General features: G+C 37.2%; 1 protein-coding gene across 8 annotated transcripts in view; it reads right to left on the bottom strand.

The window, feature by feature from the left end:
- The window catches only part of LOC136043738 (orphan steroid hormone receptor 2-like), a 302,790-nt gene that overhangs the window by 169,740 nt on the left and 110,692 nt on the right, over nucleotides 1–22,358 (bottom strand). The window contains exon 1 of one of the 8 annotated variants that reach the window (XM_065728653.1): nucleotides 15,394–15,539. The exons of the other annotated variants lie outside the window; for them this stretch is intronic. The gene's annotated coding sequence lies outside the window, so the exon portion shown is untranslated. Of the gene's footprint in view, nucleotides 1–15,393; nucleotides 15,540–22,358 lie in introns of those variants that run through there. 8 annotated transcript variants of the gene reach the window in all.

Here is a 22,358-nt window from a genome sequence, read left to right as displayed (position 1 = left end):
TTGGTTTCTGAGAGAGGATTAAATAAAAAAAACAAGTTTTTTCAACTGAAAGTAAGGAGCGACATTAAAACTTAAAACGAACAGAAATTACTTCGTATATGAAAGGGGCTGCTTCCTCATCAACGCCCCGCTCTTTACGCTATAGTTTGACTCTTTCTCTCAACTCTTCTTTTTAAAACAGTAAAAAACTTTTACCCCCCCCCCTCCCCGTCTCACTTCACCTAAACAAAAGTCCTGGTTTCTATCTCCATTGCTTACAGATAGTATATTGTTATTGGGAAACATAGACACTTTTCTCTGGGGAATTTTCTGCAGGGGGGACGGGTGTCTAAGGGAATCTTAAGTGGGGGAAAAATTTTTGAAATAATTCCCTTTCAGTGGAGATCAAATTTCCTGGCAATTAAATTGCCGTAGAAAAATGTGGATAATATCTACAAGGGTGCCGCAAGGTGACACTTTTCTTCTTATTGCACAGAAACGTTTCCAGCTTTTATTGATTCAAACTCAAAACGAGCAAAAATTAGCATGAGTGGGCAGAGAAACCCCAAGCCTTCTCAAGACCGAACACAATTTGAGCTTTACCACCCCTTAAAAATACGATCCCCATATACTGAGTCACACAAGAAAAAACCTTTAGTGTAATTTTTTTTTAATTTAGTTGTATTGATATTTTTGCCTAACCAATTTGTGAATGAGTGCCACCAAACTATGGGATGGAAAAAGAAACTTACTTTAATAAAAATCCAATTCGAAATAACAACGTTTCTTCTCGAATATCTTACTAAGACCACTTTCAAAGTTCAAATGACCTGTTATGTCAACCTAAATTATTGGTACTGATTATTCCCTCAGACCGGATCCTTCGAGAATAGTAATGAGATGATTTATAATCACCTAACCTTGTTTGAGTGACAAATTTCATTTCGCCAGTTTTTTCCGGGTATATATATATATATATATATATATATATATATATATATATATATATATATATATATATATATATATATATATATATATATACTAGCTGTTGGGGTGGCGCTTCGCGCCACCCCAACACCTAGTTGGTGGGGGCGCTTCGCGCCCCCCCCAAGCCCCCCCGCGCGCGTAAGTCGTTACGCGCCATAATAGTTACGCGCCATTGTAGTTGTGTCCCTATGTCCCACCTGTGAATATAGATAGATATATATATATATGGTTTTAACTACGTAAAACTTGCGAATATACAACATTCTTTGCTGTCCCATTGTCTTTGCATATAAATAGATTGTCAGGTTTACCGACTCTTGAACATGCAACATATAATGGTCCATGGGAAAACAATCTGTATTCAGATCTATACCTCATGATTCTAATGATTGCCCTTGAGCTTTGTTGATGGTGATTGCTAATCGACCATTCCCTGTCCCGGTGTCCCGGTCGTCATTTACATCCCCCTGTTTCCTCCGGTGTCCCCGTTGTAGTTGTGTCCCTGTGTCCCGGTCGTCATTTATATTCCCTGTGTCCCGGTCGTCATTTGTATCCCGGTGTCCCGGTCTGTATATACATTCGTTTTTTAGTTTTGTTTTTCTCCTTTATTTTTTTCCTTTTTTTTTCTTTTTTAGCTCATTTAGATTTTTAGATTTTTTAGTTTTTTTATTAGTTTTTAGTTTTTTTTTCTTTTTAGTTTTTTTGTCCCGGTCGTCATTTATATCCCCCTGTTTCCCCCGGTGTCCCCGTTGTAGTTGTGTCCCTGTGTCCCGGTCGTCATTTATATTCCCTCTGTCCCGGTCGTCATTTGTATCCCGGTGTACCGGTCTGTATATACATTCGTTTTTTAGTTTTGTTTTTCTCCTTTATTTTTTTCCTTTTTTTTTCTCTTTTTTAGTTTATTTAGATTTTTAGATTTTTTAGTTTTTTTATTAGTTTTTAGTTTTTTTTTCTTTTTAGTTTTTTTGTAGTTTTTACCTTCTTTTTAGTTTTGTTAATTTTTTTTTTACTTATGTCCTGGTCGTCATTTATACTCCCTATGTCCCGGTGCTTTGTTGATTGCTAATCGAACATTCCTTTTGTCCTGGTCGCTTTCTCTTTGAGTGTCGTCATTTATTTTTTTCTTTTTTAGTTCTTTTAGTTTTTACCTTTTTTAGTTTTTTTTAGTTTTTTAGATGAAAATTTTTTTTAGTTTTTTCCTTTTTTTCTTTTTAGTTTTTTATTGGTTTTTACCTTTATGTTAGCTTATTTTTCAATTTTTTCCTTTTTTTATTAGTTTTTAGTTTTTTTGTAGTTTTTGCCTTTTTTTAGTTTTTTCAGTTTTTTTTTAGTTTTTTATTGGTTTTTACCTTTATTTTAGCTTATTTTTCAGTTTTTTCCTTTTTTTTATTTTTTTTTAGTTTTTAGTTTTTTTAGTTTTTTACCTTTTTTTAGTTTTTTTAGTTTTTTTAGTTTTTTAGCTTTTTTATTTTTTTTATTAGTTTTTAGTTTTTTTTGTAGTTTTTGCCTTTTTTTTAGTTTTTTTTAGTTTTTTAGCTTTTTTATTAGTTTTTAGTTTTTTTTGTAGTTTTTGCCTTTTTTTAGTTTGACAACTTATTTTTATATATATAGATAGTTTTTTTTTTTTACTTATGTCCTGGTCGTCATTTATACTCCCTGTGTCCCGGTGCTTTGTTGATTGCTAATCGAACATTCCTTTTGTCCTGGTCGCTTTCTCTTTGAGTGTCGTCATTTATTAGTTTTTTCCTTTTTTTCTTTTTAGTTTTTTATTGGTTTTTACCTTTATTTTAGCTTATTTTTCAGTTTTTTCCTTTTTTTTAGTTTTTTTTTATTTTTTATTTTTTTTAGTTTTTTACCTTTTTTTAGTTTTTTTAGTTTTTTTAGTTTTTTAGCTTTTTTACTTTTTTTATTAGTTTTTAGTTTTTTTTTGTAGTTTTTGCCTTTTTTTAGTTTTTTCAGTTTTTTTTTTAGTTTTTTATTGGTTTTTACCTTTATAGTTTTTTTAGTTTTTTAGCTTTTTTATTTTTTTTATTAGTTTTTAGTTTTTTTTGTAGTTTTTGCCTTTTTTTAGTTTTTTCAGTTTTGACGTCACCTAATCCAGTTTTTTCAGGTGACGTCACCTGACACATCCATCCACACATCCACAGACAGACAGACAACTTATTTTTATATATATAGATATATATATAATCGTTCATCGTTAAAATAAAAAGAAAAAAATGTCTAGATTTTGACTGGTTATGGGTCGCATCAAAGACTTCCACAGAGGGAAGGTGGAGGGTCTCGGGGTCCGCTTCCCAAATTATAAATTTTTCTAAGCTAATCGGCACTTCTAGTTCAATTTACCAAACAAAGCTTGCATGTTTATCCCCCTCAGAAAAGAAATTGCTTACGTGTATTACTTGTATAAAAAGTTATTATCGTTGTATTCTTTGAAAGTGCATCTTGAAATGTAAAAGAAGCAGGGTGTGGTATTTTGAGGCAGCAATGTGCGCGGGAATTTAATGGGGCGGGGAGGGACAATAAATAGATGATATAAAAGAATTGGAAATTGTAAGAAAATATGGAATATCATAAGATCTAAGTTATTGGGGATAATGGTCAGCAGTTTTCTTTATCCAAATTTTCAGGTCATTAAGGAGATTCTTTCTTCCTTTGTTTCAACAAAGTGATCACCATTATATTTTATCTAAGATTTTATCGTTAGTCTAAGCTAATTTAAAACCAGTTTTATTTTTTCCTTCAAATACTTGCATGTTTTTATGAGATTTCTTTTCTTTTAAGGCATGGACGGTGAAAAAAATACACGGACACCGTGGGATGTTCTTAATTATGCATAGGCTTTATTTATTTGTAAATTTGATACAATTAGACTGTAGGAGATAATATAATTATTATAATTAGCATACAAGTTTCAAAGCTTATAAAATTACGTTAGAAGGCTATCTAATTGAAAATATTGGAAGGAGCACAGGAAATTGGAATCTTGGGACCGAAAAAGAGACTGATCTAAAGGTAGAGTAGTCTTCCACGTAGATTGAATAATTTCAAGAGCTTAAAGGATAGCATTAACAGGCGGGGGGACACAACCCATTTCCGAAACTTGAGAGATTACGTACAAATGCAGTTACAGCACACAACCAGGAAATTACTTCCGAGTGTCACAAATATTTAGAGCCGAGAGCTCGTCAAAACCCCTAAAAATAGCATATGGAAGAATTAGTAAAATTTCGAAACTTGGAATAGGGGAGGGCAAGAGGCACAAGTCCCAAAAGTTCTTTAATACCCACTATCCTCCCAAAACAGTAAATAAACAAAAACATGCATATTATACACAGCACATTCGAAAATTTGTAAAAATCTGGATAAGTCGAATTGCGAAGGAGGTAGAGGCAGCAGATCAAAGGGACTCATCCTGTGTACAAGCGCAAATCCAGGACTTTTGTTCAGTATGGGAGGTATACTTTTCAAGTGGGAGTACAAAAAAAAAACTGAAACACTCACATAAGTGTCTTTATATAAACATTTCTGTTACGTTTTTATCTGGGGGTTTCAGACTTTGTTTTTTGTTGTTGTTTTTTTTTTTTTTGGGGGGGGGGGTTCAGGCTCCGTCCCCCACTGGATACGGTATTGCCCGCGTATATACCTGCGTATATATACATAGACCTAACGCAATTCCTGCGTAGGTAACTGATCTGAACAGACCTTTCCTATCTTACTAGTTAATCTCTGATTGGTTTATTTATCTTGGATTCTCCGATTGAGGGGTGGGGGTTGGGGGTAAACTTCAAAACAAATACGTTTACAGTCTTAATCTTTGGATAATTTTCAGGATACTTTCATAAAAGTGTCCTGTAAGGTTTTCGAGGGGGGGGGGGTAGGTAGCCTAAATCACCTTTGCAGATATGCCTGCCTCCCTCTCATGTTCTTTTCAAGTGCCATACTGCACAAAAATAGTAAATTAACATCTGGCTATACTATAGTAATATTGCATTTTTTAAAGATCAGTGGTTTTCTCACATATTCGTTAAATTCGCTTAATGAGCTTATAATATGGCCGTTAGTTCATAATCAATTAATCCAGACGTAGTAACAGCTGTTTTGATTAAAGAAAAGTTTGGTTTCCTTCCCATACAGGTCATTTAATAAAACTGGGAATTATGTGTAAAATAAAACCGCAACAACGTTTATGAGACAAATTAAGCCCAGTTTGACATCAATGAAACTTTTCGTGGCTATTAACATTAGCACGTATTCCAAAAATACAATGGACAGTTGCGGTGGAATTGCTGTAAAAAGTAATAGTATAAACATTGTTAAGTATATATAATTTCAATTTGGTATCCATTGTTTCAAGAATTTGTTGGTGGCCAGACAGACATTAGCACATTGAAACAGCTTAAAAGTAAGTTTTGTCTAGGTCTCACACCCCACGATCATTACATGAACTTAAACAATGAAAATTCAAGGATCATATTTCAAGCCCTCCCATTTCCAGTTTCACACATTCCAAATTTCAAGTACTAACAATTTTCAACGAAACTTTGGTTCGTTCCCTTTTGAATCAGTTGTTCAAATTACTTCCACTTTTACGAATCAATTACAGAATTTTTTTTCCACTTTTAACAAAAAAATTTACAAGCTAAAGAACTTATTATCTGCACACTTGAATGTGGCTTGAATCGATGGATGCAAACCCTCCATCACACGATGTACATCTTGGAGCACCATTTATTCCACTACGCATGGCACACTCACCACATCCTGCATCTCCGTACCACACGATGTATGATTAACGCCACATCTGGTATGTTTCCGGGCATGCATCAAATACATGCCCCATCTGGTATGTTTACGCCACATCTGGTATTTTTCCAGGCATGTATCACATGGTGTACATAATTTTGAAATTTGGTAGCCCATCGGCTTGGAAAAATATCGTTGAAGTCAATTCTTAGCGTAACTAACTTAAAAAAAACAAGTTTTTTTTCAACTGAAAGCATGGATCATCAATAAAATTTAAGACGAAGAGAGTTCAATCCGTATATGAGGGAGACTGCCTCCTCTTCAATCGCTCTTTATACTATAGTCTTAAAAATTCTTCTAAAAGAACTGACCTTGGTGTTTGAGTCCTTCTTAAAGAATTGCAACGAAAAAAATGAAATTTAGCGTAAAGAGCGAGAGATCGAGGAGGGAGCAGCCCCTCAATTACAGAATAATTTCTGTTCATTTTTGATCCTTATATAGGTTGAAAAAAACCTTTTTCATATTTAATATCTAATCGTTTCTTAAATTATCCCGGGAAATTTCCCGTCCCTAGCTTGAATCGTCTACAGTAGAGTTCTCTGATATGGTGAATCTGACAGTGCAACTTTCATCAAGATGACTGGAGCTTTTGGGGATGTTTTTCCTTTTTTTTGGAAAATAAGGCAAATTTGCTCAGGCTTGTAGCTTTTGCTTAGTAACACTAAATATATATATATGTGCATGTAGTAGGAATCTGCGTAAAAAATCTACTTCTTTTTATACAAACTTCATCAAACTCCTTTTTTTCAGGGTTTCGGTTACTATTGGGCCGAGCCGCTCCTTACTTACAGTTCTTTATCACGAACTGCTAGAAAATTGATCTTATAAGGTTAAAATCTTTTCTAGGCCTTTTAAATATTTAGCAACAAGGATGGTTAAGGCTCAGCCTAAATGAACCATATAGGCCCGATGGGACACAATAAAGTTGAATTTTACAGAGCATAAAAAAAGAAGATTTATAACCAGTAATCAAATCAGTGTGAAAAATTGACAAAGAAATGTATATTGCTGAATTTACCCATTTGATCATTTGTCATCTGACTGAACAGAATAGTCTCTAGTCCCTACGTTCGGAATAGTTCCGAACGTAATAGTCCCTGAGCAAAACGTCAGTCTTAGAAGCTTAGAAACACATGAAGATAAATAGAACAAATCTAATTATGTGCATGTTCCGAAAGTTTTTTTTTTTTTGAAAAGAGAGCCATAAAAAAAAAACAGCTTTTTTATAGTTACTCATATTAGACACTTGGGGCAGATGGATAGATAGAGTTGGAGCTGACCAACAATAGAAAGAGACAGTATACAAAGCACATACAAAGAAATTATCTTGGAGGGGAGAAACCTTTCAGAGGGAGGGAGAGACAGATCAGTAAACATGCATAAAACGAAAGTACAGGAGAACATGGAAAGGTCAGACAAATTCGAAGATTACGGATGGGGGTGGCTCAAGCCCCAAGGTCACTCTGCCTACGTGCCGATAAGAGGTAACAGTTTTGCTCGTAGAAAAGCTTTACAACTGTAAACCCGTAAATTCTTGGTATAGCTGCCACTTTAAACTGCCTTCCAGCTTTTAAAAACAGTTTTGAGATCTGGTAAAGTGACACCGGTCTTTTTATTAAACACTTCTTAAAAAAATCAAACTCAACGTTATTAAGTTTTTTTTTAATCTATTAAAATATTCTCTGAGTAGAGGAAAAGACATTAGATAAAAACAAAACAAAAACCTGATGGGGGTTGTTGTAAACTATCCTAGGGTTGTAGACCTGATTTTCTATTAGGATTTATAGTATCCAACCATTAAAGTGGGAACACTAGGCTATATACCAATTCTGCGTGATACTTTTGCAGGCCAAAAGACAGTTTGGCAAATGCATCTAGCTTACCTTCAAGAATTGAATAGCTGAAAAAACAGGCAGGCAAAGAGTAACATTGGCGATTAGTCACGGGTCCTCTAATTTAAAAAAAAAATGGAAGCAAACACGGACAAGCTCGAAGAAGATTACACACTTCAACATATCTGAAAACTACGGTTGACGTTTCAAGCCCATGTCTACATTAACAGAAAGACGGATACAGATGGGAACAAATCTCGAGTTTATCATCAAAAACCTAGCTGGGACAGCAAATAACCAAAAATTTACGTTACATCATGTAATTTCTGGCTGCAATAACATAAAGTAAAGTAGGTAGGTAAGACGGTACTAGACCCTTATGGTCCAAACCGGCGGTGCTGATTTCTGCTTCATGGCCGTTCAGCCAGGAAGTGCAATGGGGGGTTGGGGGCCAACCATCCTGTATTTCACACACACTTCCTGCTTACCTTCCCCAGATTTCTCCAGGTACCCATTTAGAGCTGGGTCGACTCTCGCTGAGCTTACAGAGTCACGCCACAGCAATAGCATGTCCACAGAACACAACGACGTTGAGAGTGGTTTCTTTGGCGACAAAAGCTGCATCTCTAAATAGATAACTTCGAAGACCACACTACCTTTCCATGACGAAAGTATAACAGTTAAATATAGGGATGAAACCTTTTAATTGACAGTTTAACAGATAAAAAAATTTGTAACTGGATATTTCGAACACATATACAGTGTTCATCATCAGCAGTAAAACTCACTTTTATTTTTACGACTGAAGATGAACACTGTATATGTGTTCGAAATATCCAGTTACAAAATTTTTATATCTGTTCACTGTCAAATAAAAGGTTTCATCCCTATTTTGAACTGTTATAATTTTGCATCTCTAAAGAATACAATAATGCTTTGTAGAAAAGAGAACAAATACAATCTTTATATTGAGCCACAAGCAGATTTTTGAAGCAGAAAAAAAACCTTCGTATTGTACCTACCAAGTAAAAGCCAACGAACAAACCCTGAACGGCTTATCTTATCTCGGATCTTGTCAGCGCCATCTGTATTATTTCCAGAGTGTATGTGCCTGAGTTTGCTTGTTTGCTGTTAATGGGATAAAGTTATTGCACTACTTTGAGGTTGTTTTCATATTGATTTGTACCCTTTAATAGACAATTTTACAGTTAAGTTAAATTGAGTGATATTCTCCAATCCCTAGAATAGGTCTTTCTTTTCGGACATCCTCACCAGCGCCATCTTTTTTCTTAAGTTGATCGGGGCGCCATCTATAAAGATAATTTTTCCCATATCATTAAGGTGCTGATTTCTACTGGGAGCAAGCAGAAGAGGGGAAGGAACCCCCCGCAAGCGCCGTACTGTACCCGCTGGTATTCAGTTACCCGAAAATTGCGGGGAAAAGGTGAGGGGGGTACTTACGCTTCCCTTGTTCCTGGGTGATTTCAGTAGGCGTTCATTCAGCGCTCGACGCGTGAAGGTGTATTGTGTGCGAAAGAAAATAAAACGTTCAAGATTCTGGACTACTTTCAGCTCTCGAGCAGTGAAGTTCGTTGGTATGACACAAGAGACTATTTACGAATATATATACGCGCCTGTCCTGAATTTCGCTCAGACAAGTTTGCGATATGCCGATATTTCCCGTGACGCGGTGGTTGCTACGGGAAGTAAATTTTACGGAAAAGACATTCTGTACGCTGCGCATTGCAAACTGAACGATATCTTGCGGCAACTTGGAGATGAATATGTAATGAAGGACCGCCGAGCTGGTTTGCAGAGTGATGTTTTCATGGGTGATTTATACGATGCTATCAAGAATGCAGAAAACTCAGCCAATTTCACCTATAGATTTACTATCTGGAAAATTGGCGAAGTGCCTAGAATACCGCAAGATGTGCTGACTTCTCTTTCAATTAGAGTTAACGAGTGCACAGAGAAAATAGAGGGACTAATCGATCAGTGTAAGATCTACCTTCCGTCAGGCCCTACTGTCTGGCCCCCGCTACCGAAACCAGAAAGACTTGAGAATCCTGTAGTGATAGCGAATGTGCCGGCGGAAAGCCTTGAATCATGTGCCAAACAGAAGGAATTTATCGAAAAGAACGGTGGAAAAGGACATATTCGCCGGATCACTCAACGAAAAGGTGGGTTAGTTGCCTTTCTCGATACGGCGGATTCAGCTCAAATCCTCGCAGACATGTTGAAAGAAAAGGTCCGTGATGTCAAGGTTTCTTACCGGAAACCAAAGTTTTTAGCGGTGGCAAGATTCGTTCCTCCGGCAACCACAGAGGAAGAAATTATTGCTGCGAACTCCGAAGTTACGGAAGTCCACCGGTTCGGCACCTCTGGCACAGTGAAACTTGTATTTAAAGACTCGTTCGCGCGAGATCAGACAATTAAACGCGGAATATTTGTAGACTACACCCACTTCCGGGTTGAGGCCTATAAAGAGCTCCCCAAGAGATGTTTTAACTGTCAATCTTTCGAGCACCTCTCTAGTGCCTGCAGCTACGCTCCGAAGTGCTCTAAGTGCGCCGGTGCCCACGTCGCATCACGGACGTCCCCATGCACGTCCACCACAGTTAAATGTGCTCTATGCCCAGAAGGCCACAACACCCACCCCTCATACAGCATGAGATGCCCACTAGTTAGAAATGCTATGAAAAAGCCTACTACAACGAAATGACTTCTCTCTCCATCATTTGCCGAAATATCTATGGGCACAATTCAGTCAAACTTGACTACGTTAAAGAACTATGCCGTCAATTTAATGTTGTGTGCTTACAAGAACATTTACTCACCTCCGAAAATTTTGGTCTTTTCGAACAGTTGAATCAAAAAACTGTGTTCATGCATGAAGCAAAAAGGTCCTCAGTCCGCGGTCGACCTAGTGGGGGCACTGCTATCATAACGGACAGTTCGCTTGAATGTCAAAAGCTGGAATCGTGTGAGTTCTTCCTCGCTGTAGATTTTCCTGGCCCCGGGGGTTTTGTTCTGATCACGGTTTATCTACCAACAAACCTAAACACCCTCTCTTCCGAAAAACGGTTCTCGGAAGCTTGTGGCCGCCTCTCGCGCTTACTTATTAGGCTGGGCAATCGAAGAGTGCTAGTCTGCGGTGACTTTCAGTGCGACTTAACGAACCCATCAAATAAGCTCCCCGAAATCTTCTTCTCAGTAATCCCAGCTGGGTATGATCTCTGTGAAAAGACTGACGCATATACGTACATCCATAATTCCGGTTCAACGACAAACATTGACCATGTGCTATGTAACTTCTCTCTAGGTGCTCCAGTCACCGTGGACTCTGAGCACACAGTAAGTGATCACCTTGGCTTGTGCTTTAAGGCTAACTTCTTCCCGTGTAGGCCGAATAAGCCCCAAATTTATGCTACCAAGACTGAGTGGAATAAAATAAACGCCGACCAGTATAAACAGACATGTGATGAGATTCTCGGAAAGATAAAAGTTCCCTTTCAGCTCTTGATGCATGGCTCGAGTGATTTGGTAGCACTAGACATTTATTGTACTGAGATTATACATGCAATGAAAACGGCTGAGCAGGCTTCTGTACCCACTCGCCGTTTTAAACCTGGAATCAGCAAGCCTGGCTGGAGTCGCTCTCCTAAAGTAAGGCAAGCCAAAGCTCGTGCTAAGTTTTGGCTGAGATTATGGCGCGATTGCGAGAGGCCTAGGTCAGGTGTAGTGTTTGAGCAGTTCCGCAACACGAAAAAAACCTATAATAAGTCTGTAAGTGATCTTAAAGCTGCCGAAGCCGAACTTGCTTCCCAAGAAGCAGCAAATAATCCTGTATCTATGTGGAAGTCTTTTAGACAGTCTAAACCAGTGACAAACCCTGCTAGTAACATACCTGAGGAGCAGTGGGTAAAACACTATAGTGAAGTTTTTGGGATCAAACATGCCCAACTAACAACCGAAAGTGATAGCGAGCTCTCACGAGCTTTTGCGTCCCTCTTGAGCCAACGGAACTATTTTACCGTCTCAATAGGCGAAGTGCTCCAGGTTATTAAGCAGCTGAGAAAGGGCAAGGCTCCCGGGCACGACGGAATTGTGACTGAACACCTCCGCTGTAGCTCACCTCTGCTCATTGAGCACTTGACGCTGCTATATCAAATGTGCCTTGATTCTGGTGCAGTCCCTAAGTCGTTTGCCCTAGGTATTGTGTCTAATGTCTTGAAGAAGGGAAAAAATCGTAACCTCTGCTCTAGCTATAGGCCTATAACAGTTTCTAGTACATTAAGCAAAGTGTTAGAGAGACTTCTGTTACCTGAGCTGTTACGCAAGTGTAAAATTGACAATCGACAATTCGGGTTCCGTCGCCACCTCGGTTGTGCATTTGCACATCGCCTCCTTACGCGTATAGTATCGAAAGCTCAGAATCAATCACGGACTCTTTTAATTTGTGCAGTAGATGTGTCCGCGGCGTTCGATTCGGTAATTCATTCAAAGTTAATTTTGAACCTGCTGCACCAAGGTGTGAACCCACATGTAGCGGCCGTCCTATGGCACTGGTATTCGAGTAGCCTTATCCGTGTTAAGTTGAGTAGTGAATTCCTGTCGAAACCGATTAAGCTTCACCGGGGACTGCGTCAAGGGTCGGTTTTAAGCCCTGTACTCTTCAATTCACTAACCTCGTCGGTAACAAAAAAGATTAACGGTGGTTTTAACACTGAATGTATGGATGTGAGCCTACTGTGCTACGCCGACGACATATTACTGGTGAGCACATCGCTTTGTAACCTTCAAGCTAATATCGATCTCCTAAGTCGAGGTTATACTAATATTGGTCTGGTTATTAACCCTGCTAAAACAGAATTTCTTGTATTTGAACCCCCGCGTGCGCCGTCTGAAGTTGCCCGTCGCGAGGCTACCCGTGTTACCGTTGCAGGGCAAGTAGTACTTCCAAGCCGCAAGTTGAAGTACCTAGGTATCACATATGGAAGCGACCTCAGAAGCTCGCGTGCTCTTTTTGTTGACCAGGTTCTGTCGGGTTTTCGGTCTGGGTATGCTAAACTTGCAGCTCTGAAGTTTAAATTTAATAAGCATATTCTTGCTAGGTTGTATCGTGCCGTCGCTCTTCCCTTTGCTCACTACATCTCACCCGTTTGGCATTGGCTATCGAATTCGGATATGTTGCGAATCCGTTCAGGCTTTTGCAAATATTTAAAGTTTCTGCTTGGTCTGCCACTTTACCTCCGTAACACTGGTCTGCTAGAAAAGTATCATATACCTGATCCTGTTGAGTTCATGCCGAATTTTGAAAAACAAGCTCTCGTGAAACACAGGGCACTATTATTTGATTTCCCAGCGACTTTTTTGCTTGATAGTTGAAGTGTGATTTGTTTGTATTTAGTGATTATTATGTTCGGTTGATTTGTTTTCGTCTTTAATTTCTCTTTTCTTTTGTTTTGCTCCGCTTTTTCATGCTTCTTTTTTATAAGCGGGTTTGTAATAAATTATTATTATTATTATTATTATAAGTGTGCACATTCACAATGCGCATAATAGCAGCAAATGCTTTCCTAAGAAAAAGTGACATTACTAAATATTATGTACTGGAAAGGTCAATTTCCATCGATTTGACTTAATTTCATACAGTGGCGAGATTTGTCCGCCAACTTCAACCTGAAGACTGGGAATGGCGCTTGTCTCTACCGCGGAATATGTATCTTCCTATTACGGTTGATGCTTTACCAGAACCTATGTTGTACGATATCAGTGCATTAATGGGACAAAAGAGAAGAGAGCCTGGCTTTATCTTCATAGAAAAGGATATTTATGATTTGAAGGGCTTGAATCCGACAGGGCGGACTTCACCCGAAAGGATGGACTTCTTTCCATTACAACAAGGCAAGCCGAAAAGAAATGAATACAAGAATATTGCGACATGCAACACTTTTACCTGAAAGCGGGGAACAAATCACAAAAATCCTAAATTTCTGACGTCATTTTTTACCTTTCCAGATTCAACCTTATCGGTGTTTACCCCTTTTACCCCCAAGAGTAGGGGGAAAGGCGAAGCTTACTTTTTACACCTTTTGCCCCTTGATACAGAAAAAAAAAACTAATCAGGAATTTCTCAAGATAGTGAATAACGAAGTCTCAAAGTCTATTCGAAATATTTTCCTTTTAGTCGGAATTTACCCTTTTACTCCCAAGAGTACCGGGAAAGGAGAAGCTTATTTTTTCCAACTTTTCCCCCTTTATAAAAGAAAGAGAAAATAATGAAGAATTTGTGAAGACAGTGAATAACGAAGTCTCAAAGTCTATTCGAAATATTTTCCTTTTAGTCGGAATTTACCCTTTTACTCCCAAGAGTAGGGGGAAAGGCGAAGCTTACTTTTTACACCCTTTTGCCCCTTGATACAGAAAAAAGAAAATAATCAGGAATTTCTCAAAATAGTGAATAACGAAGTCTCAAAGTCTATTCGAATATTTTCCTTTTAGTCGAAATTTACCCTTTTACCCCCAAGAGTAGGGGGAAAGGTGAAACTTACTTTTTACACTCTTTTGCCCCTTGATACAGAAAAAGGAAAATAATGAGGAATTTCTCAAGATAGTGAATAACGAAGCCTCAAAGTCTATTCGAAATATTTTCCTTTTAGTCGGAATTTACCCTTTTCCTCCCAAGAGTACCGGGAAAGGAGAAGCCTACTTTTTACACACTTTCCCCCCTTCATAAGAGAAAGAGAAAATAATGAGGAATTTGTGAAGACAGTGAATAACAAAGTTTCAAAGTCTATTCGAATATTTCGGCTATTCAACATCCTTCATCAGTAAAAACACAATATAAAATAAATAATAGGAAAGCAAACTAACTCAAAAATTACACCAATAAACAAATTTGTATGATGGAAAGACAGTGTGGTCTCCGTCATTATTTGCCCCTTGAAGAAAGCAATGGCGCATTTAGTTGGACGATTTGAGTTTTCACTTCATTTCTGACCCCAACTTGCTTGTATTCATAGAATAAGGCAGGTCCAGTCCACAAAAACTACGAAATAAAATTTCTAATTTTTCACCTTTTTTAACCTTTGGGGATGATTGCTGGGTACTTCCGAAGAGGGATTTAAGGAGATTTCAAGTATGCTGCTAAGCTTATTTTTGAACAGTTTTGAGTTAATAAAAAATAAAACACATTTTTATTCCCATTCCCCGAGGTCAAGCAATATATACTCTGTACTAAAAGCAAACACAACCAAATAAAGTCGTTCATTCTCAAAACATTGGTAAACTTTTTGTCGGATTGTACTTTTGTAAGAGACTAATAATTTCTGAGGCACAGAAATAAAAAGTTAGACTTCATCATAAGCATCAGTGAGTGAGGAGGCATATCTACTCACATATAGGTAATAGTAATTTTAATATTGTGTTACTCTACTCATACCTGTACACAGGCACCCCCTCCCAAATTAGATTTGTGATAAGGTAGTGGCCCAAGTCACCCTTTTCTGCTGTTACACCCCTCCCTCTGTTTCTTAAAAACCCTTAGGATCCCCACTCTACCAACGGCTGAGGGATTTTTCGAATAGGAATACTAATTATTCACTTATTAAAGAAACCGAACAGGGCCACCACACGCAGACGTAATTAGCGAACTTGAATACCAAATGTAACTACAGTTACGCCCTTCTTTATACCATAACAAAAATGTTCCCAATCGTCTACCTTTATGAGGTTAAACATTTGATAATAAACAAAACAAAGCGGTAAGAATAGTACTTACTGTTTGGTGAAGTATCTGCCATAACATCACTTAAATTTCAAACTTTCCTCATCAAAAGTCTTGGCCATATTAGTATCTATCAGAAATAACCAAAAACCATCATAGGTCAAACACAATTGATTTGAAAAAGGGAAAAGGTTAGCGAATACAAATCAGCCATATAATCCTTAACTTTATTGAAAATGAATTCCCATGTGGTTTCCCAAATTTTCTACAATAAGCCGGATCGAGGTGGCATTTTATTAACCTTCTCCATTGAGGTCAACAGTTATTGCAAAAACAATGTCAACATTGGGGTCAAATAATTTTAAAATAAAATTTTTGAAATAGCAGCCCAGGCAAATGCGTAGGTGCAGAGGGTTCAGGCCGTAAAATTTCGACATCTTAAAGATTATTATAATAGTTCCTTTTTAGTTCTTTGCTTTTTTGTGAACAGGTTTTACTATAGTGTGAATCGGGCAATAGGCTCACAAATCGTAAAATATTACTTGCTCAAAAGGGGAAGTTTCCAAGACCCGTTTATCAAGTCATCTTGTGTCGTTTTATCAAACAGTTTCTGGCAACGAGCTCGAATCTAACCTTTTCCCGCTTCTCAAGAAGAATCCAGTCCCAGTTTTAGTTTATGCAAATGAAATAAAACAACGCAGGATAGCAAATACAGACATGCAAAAAGAATAATATTAAAAAAATGAAAACCAGTCTTAAAAATTCCCGCTTTCGTGGACCTAATGCCCGAGCCTTACTATAATTAAACAAAAAAAGTTGTTCCAACTTGAAAATAAGGAGCAACATTAAAACTTAAAATGAACAGAAATTATTACGTATATAAGGGGGTTACTCCTCCACACTACCTCGCTCTTTACGCTAAAGTTTTTTAGTACTTCAAAAAAACAGCTTCTTATTGTTCTAATTAAACGAGCATAGTGTTCCAAGAGTCGTTCTCAAAGGACTGGGACAGAATTCAAACTTTAGCCTAAAGAGCGAGGTGCTGTGGAGGAGTAACCCCCTCAAATATGTAATAATTTCTGTTCGTTTTAAGTTTTAATGTTGTTCTTACTTTCAGTTGAAAAAACATGTTTTTATTTAATTTCTGATTTTTTTTTTTTTAAATGCCAGGAAATATTGCCACTCCTTCACGAAAAAATCCATCCTCCCCAAGGCTTTATTCTCTAAACAATTCAATCCTGGTGAAAATTTACCCTGGACAATTACCCTTAATATCTCCACGCGAAGAATTGAGATGCAAAAGAGAAAGCAAGACATAAGAAGAATTTCGTTAGGAGTTCTGAGAAATTACCCCACTGCAAAATTTTCCCTGAAAAATTTACCCCTGGAAACTACCCTCCCTATGGAAAATTATCCCCGAGGAACATCTCAAAGGCAGACCCCCCCCCCGGAAATTTTATGCATACTTCCCAACAACAAATACAATACGTAAACAAAAGGCAAATTTTGTAACTTAGACATATCCTCAGTGGTTGTTGGAGGGTCATGATATTCCCCAAGGCATAGTTATTCGACCTTTTAACTATAACGGAGAAAATAGCTATCTCAAAATGTTGATCGGATGATTTTGGGGAAAAAGGGGCGTGGAAAGGGCCTAGTTGCCTTCCAATTTTTTTGGCAACTTAAAATGGACACTAGAACCTTTAATTCTCGTTCGAATGAGCCTTCTCACTATACTAGGGCCACTTGGTCGATACGATCACCCCTGGGGAAAAAACAACAAATAAACACGCATCCGTGACGTTTCTTCTGGCAGAAAATACAAAATTTCACAGTTTTTCAGTTAGGCACTTGGAACTTCTACAGAAGGGTTATCTGATACGCTGAATCTGATGGTGTGATTTTCATTAAGATTATGACTTTTATGGAGTGTTTCCCCCTTTTTTCTAAAATCAGGCAAATTTTCTCAGGCTCGTTACCTTTGATGAGTAAGATCAATATATATATGAAACCAGGAAAAAACCTCAATTCTTCTGATATATCTATTGGTATCAAAATTCCGTTTTTTCCAGAGTTTCAGTTACTATTGAGCTGGTTCACTCCTTACTTACAGTTCTTTACCACGAACTGTTTTATAAATATTTAGTTCGAAGAAAGAGACAAGGAGAAGGTGGTGGTAGAAGCAAATTTATAGTAATCCCCAGGGACTTTTCTAAAATCAGGCAAATTTTCTCAGGTTCGTTACCTCTGATGAGTAAGATTAATATATATATGAAACCAGCAAAACCCCAATTCTTCTGATAAATCTATTGGTATCAAAATTCCGTTTTTTTAGAGTTTCAGTTACTATTGAGCTGGTTCGCTCCTTACTTACACTTCTTTACCACGAACTGTTTGATACATATTTAGTTCAAAGAAAGAGACAAGGAGAAGGTGGTGGTAGAAGCAAATTTATAGTAATCCCCAGGGACTTTTCTAAAATCAGGCAAATTTTCTCAGGCTCGTTACCTTTGATGAGTAAGATTAATATATATATGAAACCAGCAAAACCCCAATTCGTCTGATGAATCTATTGGTATCAAAATTCCGTTTTTTAGAGTTTCAGTTACTATTGAGCTGGTTCGTTCCTTACTTACAGTTCTTTACCACGAACTGTTTGATACATATTTAGTTCAAAGAAAGAGACAAGGAGAAGGTGGTGGTAGAAGCAAATTTACAGTAATCCTCAGGGACTTTTCTAAAATCAGGCAAATTTTCTCATGCTCGTTACATTTGATGAGTAAGATTAATATATATATATGAAACCAGCAAAACCCCAATTCTTCTGATATATCTATTGGTATCAAAATTCCGTTTTTTTAGAGTTTCAGTTACTATTGAGCTGGTTCGTTCCTTACTTATAGTTCTTTACCACGAACTGTTTGATACATATTTAGTTCAAAGAAAGAGACAAGGAGAAGGTGGTGGTAGAAGCAAATTTATAGTAATCCTCAGGGACTTTTCTAAAATCAGGCAAATTTTCTCATGCTCGTTACAATTTATGAGTAAGATTAATATATATATATGAAACCAGCAAAACCCCAATTCTTCTGATATATCTATTGGTATCAAAATTCCGTTTTTTTAGAGTTTCAGTTACTATTGAGCTGGTTCGCTCCTTACTTATAGTTCTTTACCACGAACTATTTGATACATATTTAGTTCGAAGAAAGAGACAAGGAGAAGGCGGTGGTAGAAGCAAATTTATAGTAATCCCCAGGGACTTTTCTAAAATCAGGCAAATTTTCTCAGGCTTGTTACATTTGATGAGTAAGATTAATATATATATGAAACCAGCGAAACCCCAATTCTTCTGATATATCTATTGGTATCAAAATTCCGTTTTTTTAGAGTTTCAGTTACTATTGAGCTGGTTCGCTCCTTACTTACAGTTCTTTACCACGAACTGTTTGATACATATTTAGTTCGAAGAAAGAGACAAGGAGAAGGTGGTGGTAGAAGAAAATTTATAGTAATCCCCAGGGATTTTTCAAAAATCAGGCAAATTTTCTCAGGCTCGTTACATTTGATGAGTAAGATTAATATATATATATATATATATATGAAACCAGCAAAACCCCAATTCTTCTGATATATCTATTGGTATCAAAATTCCGTCTTTTTAGAGTTTCAATTACTATTGAGCTGGTTCGCTCCTTACTTACAGTTCTTTACCACGAACTGTTTGATGGATTTAGTTCGAAGAAAGAGACAAGGAGAAGGTGGTGGTAGAAGCAAATTTATAGTAATCCCCAGGGACTTTTCTAAAATCAGACAAATTTTCTCAGGCTCTTTACCTTTGATTTGTAAGATTAATATATATATGAAACGAGCAAAACCCCAATTCTTCTGATATATCTATTGGTATAAAAACTGGTTTGCTCTCTAGTTTTCCATTGATACCTTCGAATATTTTCCCTTATCAGATTCCTCGTACAAGGAGGAAAACTCATATTCCAAGTTCAGGTATAGAGTAGGACCTTAGCCTATGACTTCCTGGCCTTCCCTCATTCTCACTGCATTCTTACCATAAATTTGCTGAAAAATCGAAGCGAAATTGTTCGAAGCTGACCTTTTGTTGTCTCTCACGTAAAGTCCAGAGTCGTTTCAAGAGTAGTTCTAAAGAAAAATTGAGACAAGAAGTCCAAAGTCGAAGTCCAGAGTCGTTTCAAGAGTTTCAAGAGCAAGAAGGCTCACTATAACAGAAATTAAAAGTTCTAGTACCCGTTTTAAGCGAGTTTTAAGTAGTTCTAAAGAAAAATTGAGACAAGAAGTCAAAACTTTCAAAATCACATCAAAATCACCATCAAAATCACACCATCACATTCAGCGTATCAGAGAACCCTATTGTAGAAGTTTCAAGCTCCCATCTACAGAAATGTAGAATTCCGTGTTTTTTGCCATAAGACCGATCACAGGTGCGTGTTTACTTGTTTTTTTGTTTTTTCCAGGGGTGATAATATCGACCCAGCGGTGCTAGAATGTTGCAAGAGGGCTCACTATAACGAAAATTGAAAGTTCTAGTACCCTTTTTAAGCGAGTTTTAAGTAGTTCTATAGAAAAATTGAGACAAGAAGTCCAAACTTTCAAACAGTTCGCGGTAACGAACTGTAGTAAGGAGCGACTCGGCTCAATAGTAAACGAAATTCTAAAGAACGGCGTTTTGATACTAATAGATACATCAAAAGAATTGGATTTGTATGATGATTTTAAATATATAAGTTTAATCAAATTTAGTCTTACCCATCAAAGTTACGAGCCTGAGAAAATTTGCCTTATTTTGCAAAATAGGGGGAAATACCCCCTACGAGTCATAGAATCATAACGAAAATCACACCATCACATTCAGCGTAACAGAGAACCCTATTGTAGAAGTTTCAAGCTCCCATCTACAAAAATGTGGAATTTCGTGTTTTTTTGCCATAAGACCGATCACGGGTGCGTGTTTACTTGTTTGTTTGTTTTTCCAGGGGTGATAATAACGACCCAGTGGCGCTAAAATGTTGCAAGAGGGCTCATTATAACGGAAATTAGAAGTTCTAGTACCCTTTTTAAGCGACCGAAAAAATTGGAGGGCACCTAGGCCCACTCCCACGCTCATTTTTCTTCCCAAAGTTAAGTGATCAAAATTTTGAGATAGCAATTTTGTTCAGCATAGTCAAATAACTTAGTAACAATGTCTTTGGGGACGACTTACTCCATCACAATCCAAGGAGGAGGGGCTACAAGTCACAAAATTTGACCAGTGTTTACGTATAGTAATGGTTATTGGGAAGTGTACAGACGTTTTCAGGGGAATTTTTTGATTGGAAAGGAGGGTTGAGAGGAGGGGTTACTTGGGAGGATCTTCCCATGGAGGAATTTTTCATGGGAGAAGATAACTTCTATGAAGGGGGCGCAGGATATTCGATCACTATTCAAAACAAAACAAAAATGAAAAATAAATATGGAAAAGTTCATCAGCCGAAAGTAAGGAGCAGTATTAAAACTTAAAACAGACAGAAATTATTACGCATATGTGCGGTTCATCTCCTCCTAAATACCTCGCTCTTTACACTAAAATATTTTTAGTAATTTCAACTATTAGTTCTACGGTCTTTGTGATTCAGGGGTCATTCTTAAAGAATTGAGACACAATTTAAGCTTTAATCTAAAGAGCGAGGTATTAACGAGGGGGAAAACACCCTCATATACGTAATAAAAATATGCAAATATAGAAGTTTGTTACGTAAGTTATTAATATATCGTTTAATATAGTTATTAGTATTATCGTTACGAAAGCTAATTTATAAGTTATGTATATCTTTTACTAATAAAAACATTCGTAAAAAATTAAAAGTTCTAGTTGCCTTTTTAAGCAACCAAAAGATCGGAGGGCAACTAGGCCTCCTCCCCCACCCTTTTTTCTCAAAATCTTCCGACCAAAACTAAGAGAAAGCCATTTAGCCAAAAAAACATTAATATGCAAATTTTGCTTTAATTATTCATGTGCGGACAGCCACAATAAAAAATGTATAAATTCAAAAACGTTCAGAAATTAAATGAAAAAAAAACAAGTTTTTTAACTGAAAGTAAGGAGCGACTTTAAAACTTAAAACGTAAAGCGTAAAGAGCGGGCCGTTGAGGAGGGAAACCCCCTTTAACATACGGAGTAATTTCTGTTCGTTTTAAGTTTTAGTGTCACTCCTTACTTTCAGTTAAAAAACTTTTTTTTTCATTTAACAGCATAAAGAGCGAGGGATTCAAACGGGGGCTTGTTTTAATTTTTTAATGCTGATCCTTGCTTTCAGTAGAAAAAAGCAGTTATTTTCAATTTTGGTGGTTTTTCAAATAATACGGTGAAATCCCCTCCCCTTAAGGAAATCCCCATAAACCTCTTCAGAAAAAGATCCCCATGGCAAATTCTTCCTGTGTATAAATCCTCCCTCGGACAGCTTCCTCCGAAAAATTTCCTGCAGACATTTCCCCCTTAAAAATTCTCCTTTCATTTGAAAAATAACTTGTGTTCTATCTAATTTCTGATTGTCTTTCAAATTATTCCGGGTCTCCCCCCCCCCGCCAGGCGATATTTTCGCCTGAAATCTCCTCCAGTGGAAAGTTTCGCCTGCGAAAATTCCCCAATAAAATATCTCTGCTTCGGAAAAATATCACCGCTCACGAAAAATACCCCAGACTATTCCCTTTCCGCTGAAATCCCCCCCCCCGACAATCCCGTCGGAAGGTTCTCTCCACATGCAAAATTGAGTAGGCAAAGAGAAATCAAAACAAATAAAGATAATTTTGTATACAAATTCTGAAAAAATCCCCCGTGTAGAGCTCCACCTGGAAGATTCCGCCCCCCCCTCAAAAACTTCTTTTCATGGAAAATTTTCCCCTTGGAAAATCCCCCCTGGAAATAAATCAGTTTATTTCCAAAAACCAAATATTATGTATATATATGAAGGCAAACCGCACAGCTTGTATCTCTTTCCGCAGGGGCT

This window comes from Artemia franciscana, unplaced genomic scaffold (genome assembly GCF_032884065.1).
Source record: "Artemia franciscana unplaced genomic scaffold, ASM3288406v1 Scaffold_898, whole genome shotgun sequence".
NCBI lineage: Eukaryota > Metazoa > Arthropoda > Branchiopoda > Anostraca > Artemiidae > Artemia > Artemia franciscana.
This window is presented reverse-complemented; position numbering and strand designations above follow the sequence as displayed.